Source organism: Lagenorhynchus albirostris, chromosome 4 (assembly GCF_949774975.1).
Source record: "Lagenorhynchus albirostris chromosome 4, mLagAlb1.1, whole genome shotgun sequence".
In the NCBI taxonomy this organism is placed as follows: domain Eukaryota; kingdom Metazoa; phylum Chordata; class Mammalia; order Artiodactyla; family Delphinidae; genus Lagenorhynchus; species Lagenorhynchus albirostris.
The window spans coordinates 62,133,341-62,156,641 of record NC_083098.1 but is presented as its reverse complement, the minus strand read 5'-3'; the positions used below and the strand labels follow the sequence as shown (position 1 = coordinate 62,156,641).

The window sequence follows — 23,301 nt, the reverse complement described above, 5'->3', positions numbered from 1 at the left end:
GGTCTGCTAACATCTTATATCCTTGGCATAACAATTATTGATGAATTTAAATTTGTAGGAGATAGAGACTGAAAAATAGCATAATAATCGTATCTTTCAGGTAAATATTTGTTTTTGACAGAAAACTACACTTTTGATTATAAATAGCAATTGTAGATTATGAGCTTTAATGATTTTTAAATATAATGAATTGACATTTAACTTTAAGATTATCAATTGTACTGTAAATTAAAATTTTCATAAAATTATTTTAAAATTTTCCTATATTTGTTATTTTTTTCTAAAAATTATCTGTTCCCCCTTAAAATATTGCTTACATTCTCTGTCTCTGACAAAAAAATCAATGATTCAATCGATCTCTTGTTTGAAGGCAGTGCTCAGTCTCTTGCACTAAAGGGCACACAAGAATACTTGCTGACTAAAGGCAGAAATGTGGGTATGATTATCTATGTGTTTAATGGAAATTTGTAGACCTTCCCTGGTGTGATGTGCCATCACAATTATTATCAATTCGTGCTCTGACCCCAGTAACACTGGGCAAACAGAAAGACTTATTTTTATGACAAATGAAATCATTACTCTTATGATATACTAGTCTCCTGTGATGGTTTCCTAATTTGTATGTTCTAGAGGAACTTGTGAATTTTTTTTCTCTGTGGTCCCTGCATCTATCAACTTTGGCTTACATTTTGTGTGTTCCCCAGGATTCAGCATATTGTCAGTCAGCATATCACTTAAGGTTAAAAGTAAAGGAAAAATTGATATTATTAATAGAATAAACGTAAAATTATTAGTGAACCTTTGTCAGGAATGTTTGAGGAAGAGGGTAAAGCCACCTGGGAAAAGACAAAAGAAGAAGGGGACATGCCCACCAGTTAATGCTATTGTTGAATTCTAGACTTTATCTCTAGCTTAAGGCAGAGAGGAATGGGAATTTTGAAAACAGAATGAAGATGTTATGTTTTCATTAAGGCCATTGTGGCTAGAATGAACAGAATTGCCCATACAAGTCTTTACCAAACTTAGAAAGATCTATTCTCTCTTTTTCTTCTTTCCTGTTTTAACAAATTTTAGACAAGAAAACAAACAACATTTTGTGACCAAGAATACAGCAGTTGCCACACAGGCCAGCAAGAACCCAATCACATCCAAAGAGTGGTACTGGAACCAGGTGAGGTCGTGGGCAGCTGGCCGCAGGTGCTTGGCTCCTTTGTGGTGCATGACAAACTCGATCCAGAAGACTGCTCGGTCCAGGGGCTTTACAGGCTGATCATGGTGAAGCCGTGATAACCTCATAGCATTCTCTTTATAACTGGTAGGCAAAAACAAACAAAAACATAGAAATTATAGAGCTTTTGTTTTCATTAAAAGTAAGCATACAATACATGATATGTGTTATGCAAGCCAAAATCCATAGGTGTGTTGAGAAAAACATTTTAATTCTTGCTGTGACATGAACTTTGCTGGTCACATAGCATGTTAAGAGTTGTGAAAGAGGGGTGTGGAAGAAATATATTCTTAATGGAGTGTGGTAAAATGCAAACATATAAAAAAGATGGAATAAATCAGTTGTAAATGTATAGCCTCATTTTTCCAAAAAGGAATTTTGGTATTGTGTGAATTATAGTTTCCAGGACTGTTCCAGACCAAGACTCTGAATAACCCTATTTTGAGAGAAAATACCCATTAGAGAGTCCATAAGCATGGCCTCTAATGTCAGACTAATTAATGATGACAGACATAGAAACTGATAGTCAACAGTAGTGAGACATTTTTGCAATGCCTGAGATCGACACTGTGATAATGCCTCCATTGCACACACCTGTGCCTTTGTGATGCAAAAGACAGTGTCTATATATTGGCAGTGTCAAGATTGGATGAAGATACTAAGGTAATTTTAGAAATGGCAAGGACATGGGTTTTGAGTTTTTGAGGTAAATAGAAATGTCTCACTAGCATAAAGCCCATAATCAATGTGGCATCACAAGAGCAATAGTTAACAACTCTAATAGTCTCTCAAACACCAATGGTTATAGGTATGTCTTCAAAAGGCATGTTCTGAATTCACTGGAGATTTCTTGATGGCTGAGACAAGAATTAGTATGTTTACCTTTGGTTTTGTGTTAGAGATAAAAGTTCCAGCTTGCAGACATGAAGATGACAGAAGGTAGAGATGTGAAGAGATGTCCTGGTGCAAGTTGGACATTGTTGGGATCAGAGAAGAGGAACTGTAATCATCATTCACCAGTGAACATGATACACAACATCCAGCAGCAAGAGGTAATTTACTTGTGTTCTTTTTTTTGTGCACAGTGAGAAAGAATAGTCATACTCTCTCTTTTTGTTTTGTTGCTTTGTTTGTTTTGTTTTTCGTTGTTGTTTTCATACTCTCTTTCAACCAGATTGAAATATAGGTAGGACTAGAAGAGTAGTTACACAAGTGTCATCCTAATACATTTTAGGCAAACTACAGTGGTGATAAGAGACTATCTGTTCAAATCATATTTTTATTCAAGGTTTTCTCCATTTATAGATAGAGATTTAAAATTTGAAATATGCATATACTTGACAGATACACTTGTACATGTGAATACAAATAAAAATACAGTAAGCCTTCCTACAAATGAGATAGGATAATCTATGCTCATTAAGATGATTACTTAATATTTGTTGTACACTGTTTTATGACAGTTATGTTAAAATATTATGAAATTGCTATGGTTTATGTATTTAAATATAAACTTCGTGCTCCTTAACTCCTTTAAGGAATAAGAAAATGGAATACAAATACATTATATATATACTCTACACTAAACACTTTTGTTCCCAGATAATTTCAGACTTAGAATTAAGTTTAGGGTTAAAGTTAAGGTATTTTTTTGTTTGTTATTTTTGTTTCTTTTTTTTGTTTTTTTTCTTTTTCAGTACACGAGCCTCACTGTTGTGGCCTCTCCCATTGCGGAGCACAGGCTCCGGACGCGCAAGCTCAGCGGCCATGGCTCACGGGCCCAGCCGCTCCGCGGCACGTGGGATCCTCCCAGACCGGGGCACGAACCCACGTCCCCTGCATCGGCAGGCGGACCCTCAACCACTGCGCCACCAGGGAAGCCCAGTTAAGGTATTTTTAAAATAAATAATTTCGGGTATTTTCCTGGGAAATTCTAAGAGTATAATTTTTTCACATCAATAGTTTTCAAATCAACAAGAAAATTTAGTAAGCCTTCTATAAAATGAAGTAGAATTTTTAAAAATTACAGAATTTACCTACTCTGATATTTAGTAAAATGAACCAAATTATCAGCAATTAACAATTTGGTAATAGCCTAATAGATTAGACATCAAGATCATCATTTATGAGAAACAAAAGATCATAGTAAGCCTTGCTGAAACTCCTAACCTCCCTTTCCAGATCCTGATGATATATATAATATTCTGAAATATATGATTTGAATATATATGTATCTTAACAAAAATCTTTTGACTGCAATGTGAGTGGAAGGGGAAAATGGACCACCAGGGCTGACTTTTTAGGATGAGTTCAAGGCAGATATTGAGTGTCTTCCCTTTTGGAAATGAATACATTGACCAGAAAACCTTGCTGCTAGGGCTTTAACAGATGGTTTTTCATAGACTAGTTCCACTAAAAAAAGCTGCAAAAAATTCCATTTATGTTGACCTTCTCTCCTAACTCCTAAATTGCAGGTTTCAGTAATGTGAATGGAATATTACAACTATCCTTCAAGTTTTGCCTCTGAATAAAAATAATTGAGTCTGAGATAAACTGGAAACAAATTTTTTTTTTTTTTTTGCAGTATACGGGCCTCTCCCATTGCGGAGCACAGGCTCCAGACGCGCAGGCCCAGCGGCCATGGGTCACAGGCCCAGCCGCTCCGCGGCATGTGGGACCGGGGCACGAACCCGTGTCCCCTGCATCGGCAGGCAGACTCCCAACCACTGCGCCACCAGGGAAGCCCAGAAACAAATTTTAAAATAAGATATCTATACAAATGTGGAGCAAATAGTGAAAGCAAGATGAAACACATGACAGCAACTTACACAATACTGGGGAAAAAACATAAAAATGACAGACTTAGAATGTAATTAGGCATAATACATAATTCAAAAGAAGAGGAAAGTTTGAGTAGAGTAAGAGTGAGAGTTATGAACAAAAGCTCGAGGATCAGATTATGAAACAAGAAGAGGTAACAAAAGACAAGATGAGCTATTGAAATTAGTTGTTAAAAATAGCACTTTAAGGGATTAATAAGAAAATTACAAACAGTAAGTAATGTTCATGAAAAAGTGAATTTACTAATTTATGGACTATTTGAAGGAATCTCAGTAAATTAAGAAAGCAAAAAATGATTAGAACAATTAGAAAATAATAGAGAAAGAAAACAAACTCAAATATTTTAACATAGGGAATATTAAAATCTGATGTCCCTGAAATAGAGATAAAAAATGGAACTAAAAGACATTTTAATAAACAAAAAAAATTAATTTCTGAAAAGGAAAATTGAATAATTTTCATCCTAGATTAACAGTGGTAAAAGAATACACTATAATCCCAGGAAAATGTAAAAAACAAATGATAAGGATATGCCATGTTTAAGTTTCTGAATTTAAAAAATACTATCTATTTCCAGGCTGAACAAGAAACTCTTAAAAAGTAATACTGATCAGAAAGTCCTCAAAACCCTACAGCAGCATTTAAAGCCAGAAGATCATAAGTAACCCTGCACAGTTCAAAAGGAAAGAAAGTGAGATCTAAGTATGTTATATTCAGATAGGTGTCATTCTCCCATCAAGTCAATGAGCAAATATTGTTAATTGTGATTTCAGGGAGTCCATGACTCTTTGATGAAAGAAAATTCCATATGAAGCATTCAGTTAAGAATGAATTCAAAATATTTTGTAGAATCTCTGATTCAATGGTGATTATTGATTCTCTTAAAATATGTGAAAAGATTAAATTACTGTGAGGAAAATAAGTGCCATAAATATTGACAAATTAAAAATTTAAGTAATATATATTAGAGATGAAATAACTTCCAATTTCAACTATTAGTGGCTAAAATTAAAACACATTGTTAAAAATAAACACTATGTATACATATATTAATTCTTAACCTTGGTGAGACCTTTCAGAGAATAATATTAAGATATAATCATCTGTATCTAAAGTTCATATAGTTTATAAATGTAGTTTACAAATTTATTTTATCTTTAGCTAAATCAGATAAAATTTAAAATTTTGTTTAAAAATGCATATATAGTATCAATTGATATTTATAAAATTATTAACTACTCTAACTACTCCTCCCTGTATATATGCATATACTGATTAATGATATACACCAAGTGTTAACAATGATTATTTTTGAATGATCAATATTGGGTGAATTATCACTTCCATTTTTGTACTTACTGAATGGTTATAATATTTAAATAAACATATATATTTGTTTATAAAAAAAACAGATTATCTAGAAAATTATCTAAGAATTTATGTAATCACCAACATTATTTATTTTGAAAAAACATTAATATAATATTTGAAATCTTAGTTTGTTTTATCATCTCAGACAATCACTTCAGCAATTTGGGAAATGAAATAATAAAATGGTTTTTAAATGGTCATGTTATAGTTGTTATTTGAAAATACACTAGTTAGAAATGCATGAAACATTGGACATTTTTGAGTATGATGGGTAGCATAATTAATGACAAGCCTTTAAAAGTAGTAGTACTTACAAAGGTTCATTAATGACTGTTCTCAAGGCATTGAGTAAATCTGCACTTGTCATTGTGTTTATGTTCACCTCCACAGTTGCTCCTTTGGCCTTCTTGTGAGCAATGTTGTCAGGCTGATCAGCAAACATGGGAACTCCCACCATAGGCACCCCATGATAGATAGCTTCATAGATCCCATTGGTTCCACCATGAGTGATAAAACCTTTTGCTTTGGGATGACCTAGTTTGGGGATTGGATGAGAAGCAGGTGAGGATTTCATGATACATAATACATTAATAGAATTTCAGAGAGAGATGGGGAAAAAACTATTGGATAACTCAATGAAGAAGGCAGTGTTTTCTACAAAAGCCAAGAACATGGGGAATTGCTATCTCAAATAATCATGATCCCCGAAAAAGGTGGAATTAACTTCCTCTGCATTGTCTAGAAAGACTTACTGAGGAGGCCATATCAGAACTGAAATCGAAACTTGGAGAGCGGTGAGAGTCTTAACTGAAGATTCTCTTTTATGAGCCAGAGTAAGCATCAATCTATAAAATTAATGGTCCATTCTTTAATTATATCTGCTTTAAAACTGCAAGTAAAATGTGGAAATTTAAATATTTAAAATGTTTATTGAATTTACTTGCTGTTAAGCAGCTACTTGCCCATCATCCAACTGTACAGCTTTTCTTTCTTGGACTTACCACGAAGATCATTCTGTGGTATCCAATCATAGAGCCGAGTATGGGCTCCTAACGTGGCCGGTTTCTTTCCTTTGTATCTTCATTAAACCTGTGGAAGACAGTGCTTTAATTTTGTAAGTAAAAACACAAAATTAAGGCATTTTAAGGCCATAGAGTTATTTATAAATCATATAGTCCATCTTAGTTTTTTTTTTTGACTATTTGAAAGCCTGTGTTGAGGTATTACATGAAGTATACAGAAGTTCATAAAAAGTTCAAACAACTGATGTTCATGTATATCTGTTACAGCAGTTAACTTTAAGTCATAAACAAAAGAATTTGCGAAGAAAGTTTTTCAAGAAAAAGTATACTAAAATCTGAAAACAGCAAATACCACTTGATGTTCTGAAAGGATAAAAATGATAATTTGTAAGTTTTATTAATTTAAGAAACATAGTGTTCTAAATAATTTGTTGGATATTCAAGATATAATATATCATGTTTAAATCTATAACCATTATTTTGTTTTCAGATATTTTATAGCTGAGTGCAGATTACTTTTCTTGCATAAAAATATAATTGAATAGAGAGGGTCATGAGCATAATGTTCTTCCTTATTTCTTTGTATTTTGAGAGGAATTGATAAATGAGAGAAAAGTGCAGTTTGCTTCCCTCCCTGACATGCTCCAAGGCATGACAGTTGTATTCCACATGCTTCAAATAGCTCCTGCTTTCTTGGAATCAACTCTGGGCCTTAATTCCCAAATGGAGACAAGTCCAAACGCTTTTCACTTTCATCTTCTGTTTCAGTTATTTGTGAAACTGATCTAGGTTGCATAGTAGTTTATCAAGGAAGATTTTATTCTAAGCAGAGCTGCAGTCCTCTGTGCCTAACAGGCTGAAGATCCAGTGGAGAATCTGATGGTGGAAACCAGAAGCTCTTTTCTAGGGACAGAAGAGAGGGTTTTTTTTTTTCAGGTAGCATAAAAGGCTGACTCTCTTGTTCCCCAGGCTATGGCTCCAAGGAGTGAGGCACGTCCCAGGCAGAAAACCAGGCATGACTGGAGCAGAGCATCACCAGTGTCATCAGCAAAGAGTCTGGGACATTGACATATTGAATGACTTAACATCCCAGCCAGGCCGGGGTGAGGGGTGCACATGTCCTCCAAATTCTGAGTTCTAAGCATCCTGTTCTGCCCTCAATGGCCGGCAGGTGGTGCACAAACCCGCCCTTTCTCAGCCCATCCTCCTTTATGTGATAGTTGAGAGGAACATACAAAAGAGGTAGTTTGCAAACATTGAGAGATAAGGTAAAACTGCTTGCCTTTACCTTTTTTGAAAGGGCTTATACTAATAGTCTATTAAATATACTATTATCACTTAAAAGCTTTTGGAAGTGAGATTGTGAGTGAAGAAATAGAAAATAAATAGGACTAGTTTAGGCAGAATATGAGGGTTAAAAAGCATTAAAACGAATATGAATACTACGTAACTTTGTCATGAGGCCATCCTAGTTCTTAAGTTTCAAATGTAATGTTTTCCAAAAATATAATTAGCTTTAAAAATTTTTTTGGCTGCTTTTTGGATGATTTGTTGCCTTTCTGCCCTCCCTCCCTTCCTTCCTCCCTTTGTTTTTCTTTCTTTCTTTCTTCCTTCCTTCCTGCCTGCCTTCCTTCCTTTCTGTCTCTCTTTTTCTCTCTTTTTCCCTTTTTTTTTGTTTTTGAGGGGGAATGAGATAGAGGATTTGTTTATACTCTATTATTTAATGAAGTATCTTGTTAGGATGCTAACCTTTTGTTACATAATTTTTTTCTTTCTTTTTTCTTTCTTTTCTGTATGACAATTTTCAGATTAAATACTAATAGGTGGCAAACTCTTTATCAGAAAAGTTTAAAAATAAAAATCCAGAGTTTTAACAGGCCTAAATAGTACACTTACAATTATAGAGTTTTATTTACTTTAATATAAAAATATAAAGAGACAGGGTGTTTTGTGAATGGAAGTATATAAAGAGTAGAAATCTAGAATTAACAAAATTAAAGTTAATTGAATGTCATAAATTAGAAAATATATACTGTTTGACAATAACACTAGGATCTTTAATTGTTTTAACTGTAGAAAATTTATCTTAGAAAGATTAGGCTTCTATTTCTAAACCAACTATACTTTAATTGAATCCTAATAAAGCCTAGCAATATAAAGTATATTCTTGAACATGATTCTACTCTATGTGTAATCTCTCTTTTCCTGGACCTTGAAGCTAACACACTTTAGAACTTTTGGGAAGAGTCAGTGCAAGTCATAAGGTTTCAAAGAGTAAAAAGTTAGAATCTTAACATTTTCATCTCTATTTCATTGAAAATAAGTGACTTCATAAAAAGATGTATTTTCATAGTAATGCGAAGGCTCAGTAGGCAAATGGTAAAATGTGCCCCAAATACATTTTAATGTTTTGAGACATTTTTACTTAAAGGTGGTGCCGGTTCTTCTCAACGTATGATGAGTTACAACTTTCACCTAGAAAGAGTACTATTAGCCACACACTCACTCCAGTTGGCAGAGCGGCTGCCCACCATGACTGGAGTTTGTACTAACCATCTGTGGAATCTGGGCAAGGGCTGAGGCAATGAGATTGGCTTTTTCTTCTGTGAGGATTTTGACCATTGACCCCAGAGAAAACACCACAATACAATCTTCGCCTGAACTTTGGACAAATTCTTCCATTTCCTGCAGAGATAAAATTCTTTCTCTTACACAAGTGCAGGATCACAGGGGGAAAAAGGCTCTCCTACATTTCTAAATAGGCAGACTCAAGAGAAGTGTCAGGGACATTGTTAGACTGATTCTGTCTTCTGCCACATAGAACCATCTAGTCTCTTTAAGAGGAAATGTATTTCTGAAAACTATGGCTTAAATATATAATGAGTGATTACACATAAAGCCATGGAACCAAACCATTATACAAAATGAATAGGCGATAAGAGGCCGATGTTCTCATGGTACATGGAACTATTACTCCCAAGGCTTAATTTTATGAACCAACAGAGCTGGTGGCAAACTTGTAAAAATATTCCTTGGAAGGAAGCCCAAAGAAGGGTTCTGAATGAGGCTTTGAAAATTTTTAGCATGCCAGTTTACATCCAATAAATTATGAATAACTTGATCTAACTTCCTGTTAGGCGTTCAGAATATTTTTCTCATGTTTATTATTTCCCTGATTAATAGGGCTAAAATATTTTTTAAGAAATGGTATGTATAGTAATACATTTGAAAAGATGATAATGCAGTTAAATTCCTGCTACAATCATGATAACACTTATGAGACAGTGTTTCTCTGCCTTCCCACAAGAGTGTGACACTAACTGCGTGCCCAAAATTTGAGCCTTAGCACAGATTCTCTGCAAATAAAATTCTCTTGATCATCACTTACAGTTGTGCAAACTAGGCATAGCAAAGTCTGGGATTGGGGTGTTTCACATAATCTATGTAATGTCACCCTCTAGAGATATGTCATCTCTTTGTAACTATATGTGGTCACCCTGCAATCACTATGTTTCTCAGTTTAAGGCTAGTAAAATTACAATGGGAAGGACAATGCCATAAATGAAATTAGACTGCTATTTTTACTTAGTTAATGTTAAGAGAATATCTGATGTCCCAGGAATTGGTATTTTACCATTTTGATTCAACTCCCTAAACAGATAGTGATTGAATAAAGAAACATTACACACACACAAGCACATATGCAGGCACATATACACACAGGTATATTAAGATTTACACACTTAACTGTTTGATTTGGATTCTTTATTTAACTGTCATTTCTTTTCTATTCTGTGTATCCAGTGACTGGCATAATTCTTTCATCAGAGATATAAGCCAAGATTGGTATTGCCCAAATATCTATATTAATAATTGGGTTTGGGATGGAATAATTTTTCTACCTTGTGAAACATGTCTGAGTCATTTTTGTGAAATTGTCTGCATGTGAAAAGTGGGGTTGGAAGGATAAACATAATAGTGTGGCAAGGTATTACCTAATGAGCCATGAGATATGTCTTATCTCTTTCTGTACCTTTATTTATTTTAGATATTGGTTTACTATCTCCAGTAATAACACTCAATAGAGCTTGTCTTCAGCTATACCTTAGTTGGTGTGAAAAGCGTATTCAGAATCCTGAAGTAAAGTTTTAAACTTCAATATTCATCTTACCCTAAACAGAAATCAAGAACTCACCTGGGAACACCATTTAACCTGCTATCTTCTACAGAGATTATGTTTGTTTACCCACAACCCAAGCAAATGAATATCTGTCTCTTCACTGCCTATTGATAAAGATAGTTAAATACAATATTCTTACTGTATTTACCTATTATTTTCCTTTGTTTCTCAATATTGTTTGCTTCTAATATTTCTGGCAGTCCATATTTATTCTTTAATAACATTGGAATATGGGTATATGATTTTCTCTTTTACTCCAAAAAAACCCCTGATATCATGGTCATAAAGAACCAATTCAGTGTTTGGGTTTCTCAGTTTTATGATTTCTACTTTATGTTGATGACTCCCAATTTATTTCTAATGCTCTCTGCTGAGACTAAACCTTGTATTAACAGATGACTTCTAGAAATCTCCACCTGAAAACTCTTTAGACTTCTTAAAGTGAATTTGAAATGGAACTCATCATTGCTATCTCAAAAAAGCTTTTTCAACTAACTGTTTCCTGGCTCAGTAAATCTCATTGCTCTCCAAGAGGCCCTGTCTGATTCCATGTCTTCCATCAACACTTAACTTCTTCTTACTGACCAAAGCCTGTCAGTAAGAGTCTGCCCAAGACTCACAAAAGCATCTTTATCACTCAAATGATCATAGTAAATGTCCCTATTCATAACTCTATCATGCTTGTTAGGAAGACTACAGCAGTCTTCTTAATGATTTCCAAGGCTCTAGCTTCCTGTTCTTCAATCCAATATCTATACTATGGACACAATGATATTTTTAACATGTCACATGGCAGACTTCATTCTCTGCTTAAATATCAAAGTAAAGTAAAAAAAAAAAAAGTAGTATCATTCACAAAAGACCCCTATGATTTTGAAAATAGATTTGGTGTAGCAAACTGAAGACATCCAGCAGCATAGCTCTGTTATTGACACTGTGGAGAAGAACGAGTATTTGCAAATTACCAAGTCAATCATTCGTATACACAGAAAACGTGTTTTGCATCCAAGTAAAGAAGAATTCAGATGAGAATGTTCCTTTCTTAAGGATTCTATTCAGAATTGGTGATGTATACTGCAGGTTGGATAGCCTCCTTTTAGAATCATTACTACTTTGTAGTGCTTGGATATATGTCTGAAGTTATATAGGCAATGATTTAATTTGATAATAAAGAAGCAATTTCCAAGGACACTCAGCTTGAAATTGCCAGAGACTGGATGAGAACACTGCCTCACATTTTCCCACCAATATGTTATTGTTCTTTAGATATCTTGTTCCATGCGTGTGACATCCTGCCTTGATTACTAAGTACTTAGGTGAAATTATTGTGTAAACCTGTAGACCACATTTTAAGAAAGACCTAGCTTAAAGTATTCACTAAGCTTCTATATTTGAAACAGTTATGCGCAGTATGAAATACAAAGCCAATAAAATGTGAGAACAAAACTGAGCAAAAGTATGCAAAAGTTGTTAAATACTTTCATAAGACATTCTAAATGTTATGCTGAGGACTTGCAAAACAAAAATATGGAATTAAACTTTACCACCAATCTTTTTCTTATAGTTATATTATTACACAAAATGAGTTATGAACACAGTGGAAAATTATATAAATAATTGATAAATGGCCATTAAATTTGAATTACCATGTAAATATTGTTATTGTTTGAATCTATTACTGTAATCCTACATGGTGAGTTTACTGAGATGCCTTTCAATTTCAAAGAATTCTTAGAGGTAGCCTGAATGTATGGCAAAAGCCTTAATGTAGGTGAGTTGGATGGAGGGAACTGAGCAGAGAACAGTTACCAATCTCTCGGTGGTAAGTCAGGCAAGCCGCAGATATCAACCTAGAAATAACTTTTCTAGGCTCTTTAGCTTATTCATTCCTTTCAAAGGCATGTGAGAAAACTAATATGCATAATTTCTGTATCACTTTTAAAAAATTAATACTTTACTTTTTTAGAGCAATTTTTGGATCACAGCAAAACTGAGGGGAAAGTGGAGATATCTCCCGTGTACCCTTGTCTTCACACATGCATAGACTCCTTCAGTATCAACATCCCCCAAGAGAATCGTACGTTTGTTGCAATTGATGAACCCACACTGAAACATTATAATCATCCAAAGTCTGTTGTTTACATTATAATTAACTCCTAGTATTATAAATTCTGTGGTTTTGGACAAATAATAAAGACATGATCAATCATTATGGTATCATACAGAGTATTTTCACTGCCCCAATATTCTTTCGTGCTCTGCCTATAAATCCCCCATCCCCATCTAACCCCCTAGCAACCATTGATTTTTTTTTTTTTATGGTCTCCACAGTTTTACCTTTCCCAGAATGTCAGAGTTTGAATCGTACAGTAGGTAAACTTTTCAGATTGGATTTTTTCCTTAATAATAGGGACTTAAGGTTGTTCCATTGTTCCATGTCTCTTTGTGGCTCAATAACTCATGTTTTAGAGCTGAATAATATTCCTTTGTTTGGATCTGCAACTTGGTTGCTTCCAAGTTTATCCATTCACCAACTGAAAGGCAATGTGATTGCTTCCAAGTTTTGCCAATTACGAATAAAACTTCTATAAATATCCACGTGCACATTTTCGTGTAAACATGTTTTTAACTCCTTTAGTTAAATACCAAGGAGTGTGGTAGTATGGTAAGAGTATGTTTACTTTTATAAGAAACCACCTAAGTGTTTCCCAAGTGGCTGTACCACTTTACATTCCCACTAGCAATAAGGAGAGTTCCTATTCCACAACTTTCCAGCTTTTGGTGTTGTCAGTGTTTTGCATTTTGGCCATTTTAATAGATTTGAAGTGGTATCTCATTATTATTTTAATTTGCATTTCCTTCAAAACAAATGACATGGAGCATCTTTTTATATGCTATTTGCCAACTATATATCTCCTTTGTGCAGTATCTGTTACGGTCTTTGGTCTACTTTTTAATCAGGTTTCATGATTTCTTCTTGGGGAGTTTTGTGTTTTTAAAAAACATTTTGGATAACAGTTCTTTATCAGACCTGTCTTTTGCAAATATTGTCTCCCAGTCTGTGCCTTGTCTTTTCATTCTCTTGACATTTTATTTCACAGAGCAGAATTTTCTAACATTTTGTTAAGGACTTCTGACTCTATGTTTATGAGAAATATTGATCTGTGGCTTTCTTCCCTTGTAATGTCTTGTCTGGTTTTGACATTTAGGTAATGCTATCCTCATAAAATGAGTTAGAACTTATTCTCTCAGCTTTTATCCTCTAAAAATGACTATAAAGGATTAGTATAATTTCATCTTTGAATTCATTTTTATTACAATTTTTTTATCTCTCCTTTTTTGGTTTTTCTTAGGATTTGCATCTCACTGCTTACACAGTTCATCTGTTTTTACATGTTGTCCACTTTTTCCATTTAGAGCCTTTAGCATATTAATCAGAATTGTTTCAGGTCCTTGTTTTGAAAATTACAACATTCTTGCCATCTCTGGTGATGATTGTTCTGACTACTCGAAATGTGTTTTTGCCTTTTGGTATGCCTTGTAATTTTTTCTTCATAGCCAGTCATGATGTACTGGGTAAAATAAACTATTGTAAATAGGCCTTTTAAATGTGGTCATGAACTGTGGGGAGAGAGGCAGTCTACAGCCCTAAGATTGGTCTCAGTATTTTACTGAGTCTATGCCTCTGGACTCGTCACAACTCTTTCTCAATTTTTTCTCCCACTTTACTTGGGGCAGGATGGTCTAGAGTTGGGTATATCCCTTTTCCATGTGGTAGTCTAGAGGGACCTGGAGTTGGGTATTTTTCTTCTGCAGGTCAGTTAGGCTCTGATAATACCCCAACACATTGTGTACTGGTTAACTAGTTTACCCTGAGGACAGACCATTTTAGGAAGAACAGAGTGCTCTAGCTTCTTTCAAAATGATTCCTTTTCCCCTCCCCTAACTGGAAGTAAGGGATTTTTCTTTGATATTTACTATGGAAAATTGGTTGAGCTCCTGGAAGTAAATCTCACAATATTGTGGGGACTCCCTTATGATTGAGTCCCACTGGATTTTTTAACCCTCAGATTTGTCCACACTGAACCTCCAGCAATTCACCAATTATAGTTTAGGTGTTCCTACCCAGGGACTGGTTCCTGTGGTGATTTCCAATCCTGAGTCTCTGCTCTTGAGTGTTCAGATAAGCTGAAACTCTCTGTGTATTCCAAAAGAATATACAGATACATTATTAGAATAGAGTTTGATAATTTCAGTGGATACAAAATATTGTGAAATGGCAACTGAAATTTGTGTGTATGAATAAAAGAAAATATAAGTAAAATATATACTTCAACTTCTAATTGTTGAATAATTGTATAAGAGTTGTGTAAACTATGTCTGATTAGAATTGTAAAGTCTTATTAAAACCCATTGTATGTCATGAAGAACCTAGGGGTAAGACAGGAATAAAGACACAGATCTGCTAAAGAATGGACTTGAGGATATGGGGAGGGGGAAGGGTAAGCTGTGACAAAGCGAGAGAGAGGCATGGACATATATACACTACCAAACGTAAGGTAGATAGCTAGTGGGAAGCAGCTGCATAGCACAGGAAGATCAGCTTGGTGCTTTGTGACCTCCTGGAGGGGTGGGATAGGGAGGGTGGGAGGGAAGGAGACGCAAGAGGGAAGAGATATGGGAACATATGTATATGTATAACTGATTCACTTTGTTATAAAGCAGAAACTAACACACCATTGTAAAGCAATTATACTCCAATAAAAAAAATTGTAGAAAAATAAATAGAGCTATCATGTGCATTGATAGGAAAATCAAAATTCATAAAGATGTCCATTCTCTCCAAATCAATCTACAGATTCCTTGTAATTCTTATTAAAATCTCAAAATCCCAAGGTTCATGAAACTTGATAATTTCTGTAGAATTTTACATTTAATTTAAAAAATCTACAATAGAAGAGCAAAGAGCTAAGGATAACCAAGGTGCTCTAGAAGAGATAAAAGGGGATAGGGTATTACCCTTCTAGGTATTTTGAGCAGGATGACCAAATAAGATGTCTCTCATGTATCCTCCTACCCCTCAACAACAATGATTTGGCATTTATCCACAGACAAATGTACCTTTGTTGGAGATTCAGGATACAGATAGGAGACTGTGAAATCCGGGTGCAGTACAAGACAGAAAAAGACCTTTTGAGAAGGCAAGTTTGCAATCAGATGACTGACCCATAGAGTGTGATCCTGGTTGCAGACGTGGAATAAAGCTCTGTACCCCTGAGAACTCAGCTACAGCCTGTTTCTCTTTGGTTCTGTCACCAACACCATATGCCAAGGAACCCAAGAAGAATCATGCCCACCTGCATGTCGAGTAATAAACACACAAACTTCAGTCTCAGCTGTGGGCCCTGAAGTGGCCCATGAACTGGCTCGAGCACCTATGGGATCCCTGGAAGCAAGTTTGCTAAACTTGGTCAGACTGTAGATTCTGAAAAGACCCTGTAACTGGGCTGCAGCCCCTCCCAGCCACAGTCCTCAAGTAGCCTTGCTGGCACAGCAGCCAGGCAGGAGGCACTCCTGTCTGCACCCCAGGAGATCCTGAAAGGCTCCTATACTTAACTCCAGCTTGCTCACAGCCACAGTCTGCCTGCTGTCCTGAGGGTTCAGGGTCCCAGAGGGAGGCACTTTGACCTACAACCTGGAGATTCTGAAAGGGCCCTAACTTGGCTCTAGCCCCTTCTAGCCACAGTCTGTGAAAAATCCTGCTAACTTACAGACCCAGCAAAATACACTCAAGGCTGTGTCCCCAGAGATCCTGAAGAGTTCCCTACTTAGCTGCAACTCCATCACAGCTACAGTCCATTAGCAGATCTGCCACACAGGGACCCAGTAGGAGACACTCCTGTCTGTGCTCTCAGAGATACTGAAATGGCCATACACTTAGTTCCAGCTCCTCCCAGCCACAGTCCATAAGTCTAATTTTTGATGGGTGGGTAGAGGATGTGGTACACACACACACACACACATATACATAATGGAATATTATTCAGCCATGAAAAAGAAGAAAATCTTGACATTTGTGACAAAATGAATGAAACATTCTAAGTGAAATAAGTCAGACAGAGAAAAACAAATACTATATGATCTCACTGAAATGTGGAATCTTAAAAAAAAAAAGGCCAAATTCAAAGAAATGGGGAGTGGATTGGTGATTTTCAGGGATGGGCGGGGGAGGCTTAGGGAGATGTTGGTCAAAGGGTACGAACTTTCAGTTATAAGATGAATAAGTTCTGGGGATCTAATATTCAGTATGATGACTATGGTTAACAATACTGTACTATATACTTGAAAGCTGCTAAGAGAGTAGACGTTAAATGTTCTCACCACAAAAATAGTAAATAGGTGGGGTGATGGATGTGCTAACTAACATTACTGTAGTGAACATTTCGCTATACTTCTGTGTGTATCAAGTCATCATGTTGTGCACTTTAAACTTACACAATGTTATATGTCAATTATGTCTTAATAAAGCTACAAAAAAGAACAAGTACAAGAAAGAAAGATAATGAATAGAAGAAAAACCACTTAAGTAGTGAAATTTCTGAATGATAAAGCAAACATTGTAGTTAACTAGGGAAAAGAAGAAGCCTTGAATAAATAGTAATGGTACAACTCCTTATCCCTGGGCAAGGGTAAGAAGAAAGAAAGGAGAGGAGAGAAGAAGAGAGGGAAGGAGGCATGAAAGAAGGAAGAAGGAGGAACAGCAAAGGAAGGAAGGTGAAAAGAAAAGAAATCGAGTCCAACCTACAAAATACACAAAAATAAATTAGTAAGTAGATTAAAATCTTCAAAAGCAAAGCAAGACCATAGCTTCTTTGGAGACAATACAAAAGACAATCTTTATGCTTTCAGAGTAAGAAAGGATTTCCTCAAGTGCATAAAGAAAATGGTTAATTAATTTGACTCCATTAAGTTTAAAACCTGAAGGTCTTCATATGATATTTAGGACAATGAGAAGCACATTATAAACTGCCAAGAAGATGTTTGCAATACATGAAACTAACAAAGGCTTATATAGAGTATACAAGGAATTTATTGAATCCATAATGAAAGCACAAGCAAACCCATTAGAAAAAATGGGCAAAAGACATGAGATATTCACTGAAAAAGAAATAAAAACGGCCCATAAAATATGAAAAGTTACTTAATCTTAGTAATAGAAATCTAAATAAAACCTAAGATGCAATTTCAGACCTACCATATTGACCAAACTTAAAAAAAAAATCATTATTTTGAGGAATTATAAAATTAGAACATGGCGACAGTTGCTGATGACTGTTAATAAAAGTCATTCAATCATATGCTAAGTAAGGATGTGGTACTGTGAGGACTAAAATGCTGTGTTGGTTAAGGTAAAATTTTGTATAGTCTTGGTTGGAGTATAATTTTTTGAGAAAAGTCTGAAATTACCTAGTAGGGGAAATATATATATATATATATATATATATATATATATACAATTTACATCCTATTGATACTATTGCTCTGTTATTACAACAGAGGACATATACAAAAATGTTCATAATAGCAGCATTATATAAAAAAAAATTGTAAATAGATAGTTGTCCACCCACAAAATGTCATGATGTAGTCACACAACAGAACACTATCTATAGAGCTTAAAAAAAAAAACATGATTGCATCTTTAAGAGTATTGAGCATGGGCTTCCCTGGTGGCGCAGTGGTTGAGAGTCCGCCTGCCGGTGCAGGGGACACGGGTTCGTGCCCCGGTCGGGAAAGATCCCACATGCTGCGGAGAAGCTAGGCCTGTGAGCCATGGCCGCTGAGCCTGCACGTCCGGAGCCTGTGCTCCGCAGCGGGAGAGGTCACAACAGTGAGTGGTCCGCGTACTGCAAAAAAAAAAAAAAAAAAAAAAAAAGAGTATTGAGCATAAGTAGCCCATCTATGCTTGTATTTGTATAATATTTAAATAAACTAAACAATAGAGTGTTGAGGAAATCACATATAATGGTAAACATCAAATTTCCAAGAAAATGTTCGCCAAAATCAGACTTGTGGTTTTTACTGGAAGAAGCATATTTCTAAGAAACTGACGACTATCTATTTCTTAACTTGCTTGTATGGCACACAGAAGTTTATTTTATTATTTACATCAACTGTATACTTACATTTTTTCACTTTTTATTGGTATGATATTTTCTAAAATCTGAAACTTCATGTGTAATCTTTTAAACTATATAAAAATATTTTTATGTTGATGTAAATTGGTTTAAAATTCCTAAGTCAATTGATGAGCTTAAAAAGATGTTTGTAATGCATATCATAGAAAGAAAGGCTTTAGATTCCCTAAAATTCCAGACCAGTTAGAGATCAATAGAATAAACAGCCCATAAGAAAATGGAATAATTGCTGGCCACCTAAGAAAAGGTCTGAAGATAAACGTTAAATGTTTCAAAAATTTTAGAGGACATTGTGGCAGAGATATAAGTACCAAAGTTTAGGGCAATATATATATGTTTTTTGTAACACCAGAGCTGGAACAATCGAAGTATAGCTTTCACACTAGACCAGTTCAATGATTTGTTATACCCATTCATATGAATATTACTAAATCAATATAAAGGATAATGTAGATTTTAAAATGTTGTGTGGAAAGATGTCAAATATATATTAAGTGAAAAAGTAGGTAAACATGAATATTTACTCATTATTCTTACTGGTAAAAGAAAGAAAAAAATGTATATTTATGTTTAATAATACATAGACAATATCTTGATGTAAAAACAAGAAAAGTTAATAGTGCTTATGTAGGAGAAACATGAAGCTAATTATCATTCATTATATATACTTTTGTTCCATTCAAATTTTTTAGCAATTTGTATTAGTTATTTTTATCATGACATCAGGCATGAAATTATACTCATAGTGCATTCAGAATTGCTTAATAAAGAACATGAGAGTACAGCAATGAAAATCAATGACAGTACTTACAGTAAAAGAAAAACCTATTAAAGATGTTAGAGTTAAAAATTTGCCATTGATCCTAAGGACTATATTTGTTTCATAATATGTATACATACAGAATCCTATACCTTTCCTCTGTTTATGTATAATATGACAAATGTCCTAGAAAGTTATTGATTAGAACTAGGGCAGCATCTCTAATAATCAGAGTATTTTTCTAATTCTGTGTTTTGTGTTTATTTGTGAGGGAAGTATTGAGGCCAAGGCCCTAGTCTTATTCACCTTAAATCCACACACTGCCTATACCCAGGAAGTTCTTATCAGTTGTTAAATTATTGACTGTGAAATCAATTCGGTGTAAATTCAAAATCGTGTGTAAATCTAAGGATTTTTAAAGTGGGTTATTTTGACTATTATTTCTGTGAAACAATGTGTCTATTAAAAATCAGTGTTATGGACTGAACTATGTTCCTCTAACATTAATATATTGAAATCTGACTGTATTTGAAGATAGGTCCTTTAAAGAGGTAATTAAAATTAAATGAGGTTATAAGAGTGGGGCCCTAATCTAACATGACAGATCACCTTACAAGAAGAGGAAGAGACACTATGAATTTACATATACAGAGGAAAGACCATGAGAGGACATAGCAAGAAGGTGACCATCTACAAGCCAGAGAGATAGGTCTCAAGGGAAACCAGCCTTGACAACACCTTGGTCTTGGACTTCTAGCTTCCAGAACTGTGAGAAAATAGACTTCTGTTTTTTTATGCCATCTAGTCTTTTAGATTTAGTTATAGCATCCCTAGAAAACTACTACATTAAGGAAGTTAAATTAGTTAATATTTATAATACCCAGTATGATCTTTTGTTTGTTAGTTCATATTTCTTCATGACTCTCAAAAATATTTGGAGTGATAACAAATGCTGGAGAGGGTGTGGAGAAAAGGGAACCCTCCTACACTGTTGGTGGCAATGTAAGTTGGTGTAGCCACTATGGAAAACAGTATGAAGGTTCGTCAAAAAATGAAAATTAGAACCATATGGTCCAGCAATCCCACTCCTGGGCATATATCCAGAGAAAACCGTAATTCAAAAAGATACATGAATCCCAATGTTCATAGCAGCACTATTCACAATAGCCAAGATATGGAAACAACCTAAATGTCCATCGACAGATGAATGGATAAAGAAGATGTAGTATATATATACAATGGAATATTACTCAGTCATAAAAAGGAATGAAATAATGCCATTTGCAGCAACATGGCTGGAACTAGAGATTATCATCCTAAGTAAGTCAGAAAGAGAAAGACAAGTACCATATGATATCACTTATATGTGAAATCTAAAATATGACACATATGAGCCTATCTATGAAACGGAAACAGATTCACAGATATAGAGAACAGACTTGTGGTTGCCAAGGGGGAAGGGAGGTGGGGGAAGGGATAAAGTGGGAATTCTGGGTTAACAGATGCACTATTATATATAGAATGGATAAACAACAAGGTCCTACTGTATAGCACGAGAACTATATTCAATATCCTGAAATAAACCATAATGGAAAAATAATATAAAAAAGAATGTATACATATATATAACTGAATAACTTTTCTATACAGCAGAAATTAACACAACATTGTAAATCAACTATACTTCAGTAAAAAAAAATATTTGAAGTGAAAGCCAGCCTCAGCTGATGGGATCAGATAAGAGCTAGATATGTGAAAATTGTAAAGCAAAACCATTCTTTATTAGAAAAGGCAAGTGATTAAAAATAGAACGTATGTAACTAGTGAAGTGAAAAATATGCTGTTTTTAACACCTCAAGCTGTAAACTCTTTTAAGTTTCTATTTAATTTTCCAGGTTTCTGTATTATACTCCTCCAAGAAACATAAAACATACTAGGAAACTTTTCAGTATGACCAGCTATGATGAAGCAGTTCACATATGACTTACTGAAGTTTCATCCCAAATTTATGAGAGAGATAGGAATAGAAGGTACTCTGGTCCAACAGGAGAATGGTATAAATTTTCAATCTAATAATCTATGATATTCTAAATTTGTAGAGCAAAATTCAAAGAAAGTTAAATAACAAATTTAATCCCATTGTTAATATAGCTTAGGTTTCAGTTTATTACTGAAACCAGGCAAGAAGATTATCTTCCTCTTTCAACAAACATTACACTCTCTTTACCAATAAGAAGTCAAACGCCCTCCTTTATGAAAACTCAGTGTACTAGACCTATTTGTGACATACTGCATCTGACAAAAATACATCTTTCACTGGATTGACATTTAATAGCATGTTTTATATTTCATTTTGTTTTGGTAACAATCTTTTAAGTATTGAAGTATCCTACAAAATAGATGACTGGAAAGAAAGAGTAACTATAGCAAGATATTTCTTGCCTCCCCTTCCCAATTATTTATTGAATAACAGTTCATTGCTATCAGTTGTGGAATTTTATGTGGAAGTGAAAGTTTTAAAAATATATTCCTTTCATTTTCCTAGACTTTTCTTAAACCTCCTTAGCTTCTTCTGATAACTACTTTAGAATGAAAAGCAGAGTCTCTTACCTAATACTTTACTGTAAAACTGGTCCCAAAGCTGAGTGTCAGTCATATTGTTGGAGCCAGAAGTCAAAGAAAATGGAAAGCATTAATTTTTTTACCCTTTCTGGAAATGTCATTTTGTCTGTTAGTCCTACCATGGCAACAGGCACATAGGAAGGCGGAGCTGGAAGTTTCCCACAGTATTCCTCCCTTGTGCTACCCAAGGAGAGCCTTAGCGTGTACACAAAAGGGACTCCCAGAAACTCAGCAATCAGCTCTCCACAGGGCATCACAGGGTATATAATCATAACATTATAGTTAGTTTCCTGGAGCTTCTTCATGATTGACTGGTTGTAGACAACACTCTCACACAGAAGTGTTAAGTGTCTACTTATTTGAAGAAAAAATTCTTGCAGTTGTTTTGCTGATTGTTAGGGTGACAATGATGGCATGACATTAACAGACAGGTCTGAAAAGTCATTTAGTGTATTTTCAGCAGTCTTTCTGTCCTGTGGCACAGGGACCACCTCAAAGTTCAGTGTGGAAGGCTTGTTGTGATCAGTGATGAGATTTTGTGGAGACACCAACACAGTTACTTCGTAGCACCTTTTTGTGAGTTTCTCCAAAATAACCTTTAGATTGAGCCAATGACTCATGTCACAGGGCCACACCAGGACCGTCTCACAGAATCCACAGCCAGTGAAGCTGAGCTGCAGCAGTAGAATTGCTGAAACCCATTTCTCAGACACCATGACAGCAGCTGCCTCACTCACTTCTCTACAGAGGTTGAATATTTGCTAGGCACAGAAATGAAGTGGCAATTTAGACATAGATCAAGTTAAAAATTAATTTCTAGAGTTAGGAAATGGCACTTACATGCAGAGAACTTTGCCAGTGTTTTTAACTGTGCACAGTACTATATGAAATTTGTTCAGGAGGAGGTATGAAATATTTATATATTTTGGAGGAAATGATTGCCACATTCTAGGAGTTTGTTTTAAATATGTTAAAATAGAAAAGATATTTTTAAATGAAAATTTTAAAATGTGATAGAAGAAGCCATTTAAGTAAGTCTAGTAAATAATATGGTGTATCTTTTGGAACATGATGATTAA

General features: G+C 34.8%; 1 pseudogene; it reads right to left on the bottom strand.

Annotated features, from left to right (window-relative positions):
* Positions 1-1,032: 1,032 nt before the first annotated feature.
* LOC132519077 (UDP-glucuronosyltransferase 2A3-like) lies at positions 1,033-22,938 on the bottom strand (annotated as a pseudogene).
* Positions 22,939-23,301: the final 363 nt, after the last annotated feature.